Source organism: Schistocerca piceifrons, chromosome 4, assembly GCF_021461385.2.
Source record: "Schistocerca piceifrons isolate TAMUIC-IGC-003096 chromosome 4, iqSchPice1.1, whole genome shotgun sequence".
NCBI classification, from domain to species: Eukaryota; Metazoa; Arthropoda; class Insecta; order Orthoptera; family Acrididae; genus Schistocerca; species Schistocerca piceifrons.
The window spans coordinates 799,900,646-799,908,419 of record NC_060141.1 but is presented as its reverse complement, the minus strand read 5'-3'; the positions used below and the strand labels follow the sequence as shown (position 1 = coordinate 799,908,419).

Below are 7,774 nucleotides of genomic sequence, written 5' to 3'. Positions count from 1 at the left end.
AGGTTCCGAGTTCGAGTCTCGGTCGGGCACACAGTTTTAATATGCCAGGAAGTGTCATATCAGCGCACACTCCGCTGCAGAGTGAAAATCTCATTCTGGAAACATCCCCCAGGCTCTGGCTAAGCCATGTCTCCGCAACATCCTTTCTTTCAGGAGTGTTAGTTCTGCAAAGTTCGCAGGAGAGCTTCTGTAAAGTTTGGAAGGTAGGAGACGAGCTACTGGCAGAAGTAAATCTGTGAGTACCGGGCGTGAGTCGTGCTTCGGTAGCTCAGTTGGTAGAGCACTTGCCCGCGAAAGGCGAAGGTCCCGAGTTCGAGTCTCGGTCGGGCACACAGTTTTATTCTGCCAGGAAGTTTCATATCAGCGCACACTCCGCTGCAGAGTGAAATTCTCATCCTGGAAACATCCCCCAGGCTGTGGCTAAGCCATGTCTCCGCAACATCCTTTCTTTCAGGAGTGTTAGTTCTGCAGGAGAGCTTCTGTAAAGTTTGGAAGGTAGGAGACGAGGTACTGGCAGAAGTAAATCTGTGAGTACCGGGCGTGAGTCGTGCTTCGGTAGCTCAGTTAGTAGAGCACTTGCCCGCGAGAGGCAAAGGTCCCGAGTTCGAGTCTCGGTCGGGCACACAGTTTTAATCTGCCAGGAAGTTTCATATCAGCGCACACTCCGCTGCAGAGTGAAATTCTCAACCTGGAAACATCCCCCAGGCTGTGGCTAAGCCATGTCTCCGCAACATCCTTTCTTTCAGGAGTGTTAGTTCTGCAAAGTTCGCAGGAGAGCTTCTGTAAAGTTTGGAAGGTAGGAGACGAGGTACTGGCAGAAGTAAATCTGTGAGTACCGGGCGTGAGTCGTGCTTCGGTAGCTCAGTTGGTAGAGCACTTGCCCGTGAAAGGCAAAGGTCCCGAGTTCGAGTCTCGGTCGGGCACACAGTTTTAATCTGCCAGGAAGTTTCAATCCTGTAGTTGTTTGGGAACACGAAGCCCATTAACGGCTGAAAATGGTCTCAAAGTAGGGGAACGTAGCCATTTCCAGTAAATAATCTGTCCATTTTGACCAAAGTACGCAGTCTGTTCCATGTAAACATGGCCCACACCATGTGGAGCCACTACAACATTGCAGAGTCCCGTGGCTTCGCGGGGTCTGTGCTACACACGACCCTACCATCAGCTCTTAACAAATGAAATCGGGACTCATCAGAGCAGGCCACTGTTTACAGTCGTCTAGTGTCCAACCGATGGGGTCACGAGCGCAGGAGAGGCTCTGAAGGCGACGTCGTGCTGTTACCAAAGGCGCTCGCGCCGATCTTCTGCCGCCATACCCCATTAACGCCAAGGTTCCTCGTACGACGCTCATTCATTTCTAAGGTTATTTGACACCATTATGCTTGTCGTAACACTGACAACTCTACGCAAACGCCGCTGGTCTCGTTCTTTAAGTTAAGGCCGTCGGCTACTGCGTTGTCCGTGGTGAGACATAATGCTTGAAATTTGGTATCCACGCCACACTCTTCACACTGCAGATTTCGGAATGCTGAATCTCCTAACGATTTCCGAAATGGAATGTGTCTTGCTCTAATTACCATTTCGCGTTCAAAGTTTGTTAATAGCCGTCGTGCGGCCATAATCATTTCGGAAGCCTTTTCACACGTGGGTCACCTCAGTACAAATGACAGCCCCGCCACTGCATTACCCTTTTATATGTTGTGTAATCGATACTACCGCCATCTGTATTCTGGTACCGCGCGCCGCGGAATTTGAATCCGCGCCAGACGTCATGGACTTCGAAGACCCATAGAAGTCTCTGCACGCCGTAAGCTGTGGGGGCGCGCCCCTACTGGCCCGCTTTTAGTGTGAGGGCGTCACAGTGGAACACGTGGTTCCAGCGGCCAATAGCGGCGCTTCCGATATCGTACTTAAGCGCCTGCCTCTCGCTCAGCCAGTCCTTATCTACCGATGACCTTCTCCTCCACCTCACTCATCTCCTCTCCGAACAGCTCAGTTCCCATCGCTCCACTATCTTCCTCTCCCTCGACCTCGAACGTGCCTACGACCGTGTGTGGCATTCTGGTCTCCTCTTCAAGCTCCAAACCTTCGCCCTTCCTATCAACTACGTCCGTCTGATCGGGTCCTTTCTTTCCCAACGTCCTTCTTACGGCACCATCCATAACACGGTTTCTTACACCTTCTTCCCCTCCGCTGGTGTGCCCCAAGGCTCGGTCCTCTCCCCTCTTTTGTACCTTTTGTATACGGCGGAAATGCCGCCGCCTTCACCCCCTGTCCATCTTCTCCAGTGCGCCGATGACACCACCTTCCTTGCCCTTGCCCCCACCCTGCAGCGCTCCCTTCTCCAATCCCATCTTGACCGGTTCACCACTTGGTGCAACCAGTGGTTGCTCAAGGTCAATCCTTCCAAAACCCAGGCGATCATTGTAGGCAAAACCACCCCTTCCTTCCGCCTCCTCGCCTTCCATGTCACCTTCTACGCCTTCACCCCCACCGTCGCCTCTCCTGGACCCCCCATCGCCAGACAATCCAAGCCAAGGCATGCTCCCGACTCCTTCTCAAGCTCCATTCTGGACCCCTCCACCATCCTCCATATCTATAAATCCCTCATTCGCCCTATCCTGTGCTATGCCCACCCTGCTTGGATCTGCGCTCCTCCTACCTTTTACAAATCCCTTCAGATCCTCGAACACCATGCTCTTCGCCTTGCCTATCGCATCTGTCTCCCCTCCCCCACGCGGATCCTGTACGACCTTATTCTGTTCCCCCACCTCCTCCTTTTTCTCGAACGGATACAGATCCTCTACACCTCCCTTAAAGTCGATCCTCCTCACCCACTTGTCTCTCACATCCTCTCTACCCCTGTCCGTTGCCTGTATTTCCACGTCCCTCCTGCTCTCCATCTCTCCACCCTCCTAACCCTCTGCCAAGGTGGCTTCCGCCAGCTCCCCCTCCCTGATGATGCCCTCCTCCCCTCCATCTACTCCTCCCATCAACTTTGATCCTCCTCTCCCTGTGTTTTTTTTTCCCTCAGGGCACCCTCTCTCCCTTCTCTCTCCCTTCCCTCCCTCCTCCCTTCCTCCCCCCTCCTTCCCGGGCTTCCTCTACCCCCCCATACCTTCATTCCTCCCCCTATCTCCCCTCCCATTGGCATCTCTGCTCTCTCCCTCCCCCACCACATTCTTCCCCTCTTGGCAGGTCCCTGGACTCGCATACGTTAAGTGGAAATTCGATCGGTTTAGTGTGTGTGCCGTCGTGCTTGTGATTCAGTGTTTTTCGCCGCCCACGCTCCTTCGTTCGCATGTATCGTCTAAATCATCAGTGCTTGTGCACAGTGCCGACAGTTTTCTTGTTTTTCTGTCGAGTGTGAGCGGCTTCATGTTTTTAATTATTGTATCTACTGTCTTTTAACCACCAGTATGTTACTTTTCTGTCTTCATTGGTTTTCTCTTTTATTGTGCTGCTTGTGGCTGAAGAGCGGAGTAAAATTTTCCGCTGCCAGCCCACTTTGTATGAGGTGCAAAATAACAACAAAGAAGAAAAAAAGCTCAGCCAGCCAGTCTAATCACGCATACGTCTGTGGACACATCGCCTCGCGTTAGACAGCTTACTTACTTTCTTGTTCTGTGTACGGGTGGACGTGTTTGTTAGGTTTCCTTGTGACTCCGTTGTTCGATCTTGTTGTTTTGTTCTGTCCTTCGTTGGACGTGTCAGTCCTCTCCCGTTGTGTTGTTGTTCGCGGGCCTCTCCGCGGGTCCCGCATCGCTTTCCGTCATTTTAATCCCGCGACCGTCCCGGTCGCAGTTACAATATGTATAAGTGCATATCGCTATCCCAAAACTTTTGTCTCCCCAGTTTATATTCTGATGTTTACATAAAACCTTGGAGTGTTTTCGTAGGACATTTTTCGTACAGTACAAGAGCCCTTGAATATTTTTCCAACACAATAAATATTTTGCAGGTTGCAGGCGGCTGCTATGAATGGTGTCGAACAAACAAAAAATTGTGATACTACACTGAACTACCAGTTAGTCCTATTCAGGAGGCTCGCCGCCCGCCAGCCCCAATGAGACAGCCGATTCCTGTTTAGAGGACAACCTGTATTCACTATCAGTTGGTATGACGTCCTCTCAACAATATTATTTCCAGAGTGATGGTAGATTGTAGCTTATTGTTGGACAAGAATAAGGCTAAAAATTATAAAAGGCAAATTCTAGTAATATACGAGGTAATCCCAAAAGTAACGTCTCCTACTTTTTTATAAGTACAGAACTCTATTTGTTTGGCAGTCGGAACCACTGTTATGAAGAGTGCTTCATGCGCTGGGTGTAAACATGCGCAAGCCGCGTTAAGGCGCTCAGTCTTGGCTTGGCAGACGTCGAGAATGGAGCACCCGTTGGACGTTACCGCGAATTCCACGCAGTTATTCGGTGTTTAAACGTAAAGAGCACTGCGCCGATTGAAATCCATCACCAACTGACGGAAGTGTAATGTGAATCGTGCATGGATGTCAAAAATGTTCGTAAGTGGTTGAAAGAGTTAGCAGCTGGTCGGACCGAAATTCACGACGAACAAAAGAGCGGTAGACCGTCAATTTCTGAGGAGACAGTGTTCAAGGTTGAGCAAAGCGTGCGGATCGCTCTGGATGATCTCTGTACGTTGGTTCCTGAGGTTTCCCGAAGCACCGTTCACAGAATTTTAACGGAAACGTAGAACTACCGGAAGGTGTGCGCAGGATGGGTGCCACGCATGATGACTGAGGACCACATGGGCAACGAGTTGATGCTTCACCGCCTTGCAGCCGAACTGGACAACTTTCTGGACTTAATTGTCACGGGTGACTAAACTTGGGCATACCCCTTTACACCTGAGACCAAGCAACAATCACGCCAGTTCACAACTTTCTGAACAGCATGGCGGCGAGCTGGTATGTCATGGGCATACAATAACTGCCACAGCGACTACAAAAATGCATCGTCACAATTGGTGATTACGACGAAAAATAGCTAAATTTTCAAGCTGTAAACTGATGTATACCATTGTAGAAATAAACACGTCTATGTACACTACTGGCCAGTAAAATTGCTACACCACGAAGAAGACGTGCTACAGACGTGAAATTTAAAGGACAGGAAGAAGATGCTGTGATATGCAAATGATTAGTTTTTCAGAGCATTCACACAAGGTTGGCGCCAGTGGCGACACCTACAACGTGCTGACATGAGGAAAGTTTCCAAGCGATTTCTCGTACACAAACAGCACCTGACCGGCATTGCTTGGTGAAACGTTGTTGTGATGTCTCGTGTAAGGAGGAGAAATTCGTACTATCACGTTTCCGACTTTGATAAAGGTCGGATTGTAGCCTATCGCGATTGCGGTTTATCGTATCGCGACATTTCTGCTCGCGTTGGTCGATATCCAATGACTGTTAGCAGAGTGTGGAATCGGTGGGTTCAGGAGGGTAATACGGAACGCCGTGCTGGATCCCCTACGGCCTCGTATCACTAGCAGTCGAGATGACAGACATCTCAGCCGCATGGCTGTAACGGATCGTGCAGCCACGTCTCTAGTCAACAGATGGGGACGTTTCCAAGACAACAACCATCTGCACGAACAGTTCGACGACGTTTGCAGCAGCATGGACTATCAGCGCGGAGACCATGGCTGCGGTTACCCTTGACGCTGCATCACAGACAGGGGCGCCTGCGATGGTTTACTCAACGACGAACCTGGGTGCACGAATGTCAAAACGTCATTTTTTTCGGATGGAGATAAGTTCTGCTTACAGCATCATGATGGTCGCATCCGTGTTTGGCGACATCGCTGTGAACGTACATTGGAAGCGTGTATTCGTCATCGCCATACTGGCGTATCATACGGCGTGATGGTATGGGGTGCCATTGGTTACACGTCTCGGTCACCTCTTGTTCCCATTGACGGCACTTTGAACAGTGGACGTTACATTTCAGATGTGTTACGACCCGTGGCTCTATCCTTCATTCGATCCCTGAGAAACCCTACATTTCAGCAGGATAATGCACGACCGCATGTTGAAGGTCCTGTACGGGCCTTTCTGAATACAGAAAATGTTCGACTGCTGCCCTGGCCAGCACATTATCCAGATCTCTCACCAATCGAAAACGTCTGGTCAATGGTGGCCGAGCAACTGGCTCTTCACAATACGCCAGTCACTACTCTTGATGAACTACGGTATCGTGTTGAAGCTGCATGGGCAGCTGTACCTTTACACGCCATCCAATCTCTGTTTGACTCAATGCCCAGACGTTTGCAGGCGGTTATTACGGCCAGAGGTGGTTGTTCTGGGTACTGATTGCTCAGGATCTATGCACCCAAACTACATGAAAACGTAATCACATATCAGTTCTAGTATAATATATTTGTCCAATGAATACAAGTTTGTCATCTGCATTTCTTCTTGGTGTAGCAATTTTAATGGCCAGTAGTGTTCTTATATATATAAAAAAATAGAAGTCCTTACTTTAGGTATTACCCTCGTATTACCAAAGCTAATTTGTAGCTTCAAACTAATGTGTACACTGTAGCGCTAGTTCAGTATCTTTTGATCTACAGTCGTAAATGGAGATGAGAACCGAGTGCACGTATCTCTAATAGCAGCGTCGAACGCTACTAATGTTTCTCCGTCCCTACGCTTGCATCTCCCTCTCCATCTCCGGCTCTCTCTCTCTCTCTCTCTCTCTCTCTCTCTCTCTCTCTCTCTCTTTCTCTCTTTCTCACTCGCTCGCTCTTTCGCCTCGTATCTTTGTATCGTTTGTATCCACATCTCCCTGAAAAGGTTTCCCTAGTCGGCAGTTAATGGGCTAATCGGCGGAGCCCGCACGCCCCCGTAACAAAAGCCAACCCATAAAACACTTAAAACTTTAGCAGAACGGCTCACGTGCTGCGATACCACTGAGGAAAGCAGTGGGAGTCAGCCGCTGCCAGAGGTTAACAATGCAGAGCAGTAAAACGCAGCGGAATCTGTTGGCCGCCGCTGAACGTAACGCTGCGCGGGGCTTATTATGAGCGCCTGTGCATTAGGCAGACCACTACACGCTTGCGGCTGCGAAGGCGGCGGCAGCCCCTGAACACGAAAAGTTCTCCAGTTGTTCGCTGACACGGCACGTACTTCTGGCGCAGACAGCGCTGTAAACGAATTCTGGCAAAGGAAGACGAACTGCTATGAAGGCGGCAGTTTTTCATTCTGACGTCGGAAGAGCTCTGCTTTTCCTGTGTTTGAGTCACACAGTTGAGCAAAGGGAAATGCAAGACGTAACTTTGAATATGTATTTATCCATGTCTGATTCATAAATACTCGACGGTATTGTCCAAACGTACATGGAAATTTTACACAAATTGCTTATATTAGAATACTGAATAATGCGTACACGTATCTGTTCTCGCGACCTCGTAAGGCTGTAATCTGTACTTCCGAAAAAGTACATGCCTTTTACGCAACATGGTTCTGCAGACATTTAAAAATTTTTCGAAAGACAGTTAAATAATTTGTTAGTTACAATGTTTTGGCATATTTGGCTATGTTCACTAGAAATTTTAATTGGATTAATGCGTTTGTTAGTTAGTCACATGTTCCACAGATCATTCAAGGATTTTCTGGATCTTATAATTAAATTTTTCTACAGTGGAAACAGAGGGAATTAATAAAATTTGTGGCAAGACCGGGACTCGAACCCGTGAATTTTTGCTTAGCTCATAGAAAAGCTAACCATTACACCTGTGGTCAACATTGCTGCAC

The 7,774-nt window shown here is 49.0% G+C and overlaps 1 non-coding gene across 1 annotated transcript; it reads left to right on the top strand.

The window, feature by feature from the left end:
- The first annotated feature begins 849 nt into the window (after nt 1-849).
- Nucleotides 850-924, top strand: Trnas-uga. Its single transcript has one exon. It is a non-coding gene; the product is annotated as a tRNA-Ser (tRNA).
- The last annotated feature ends 6,850 nt before the right edge of the window (nt 925-7,774 follow it).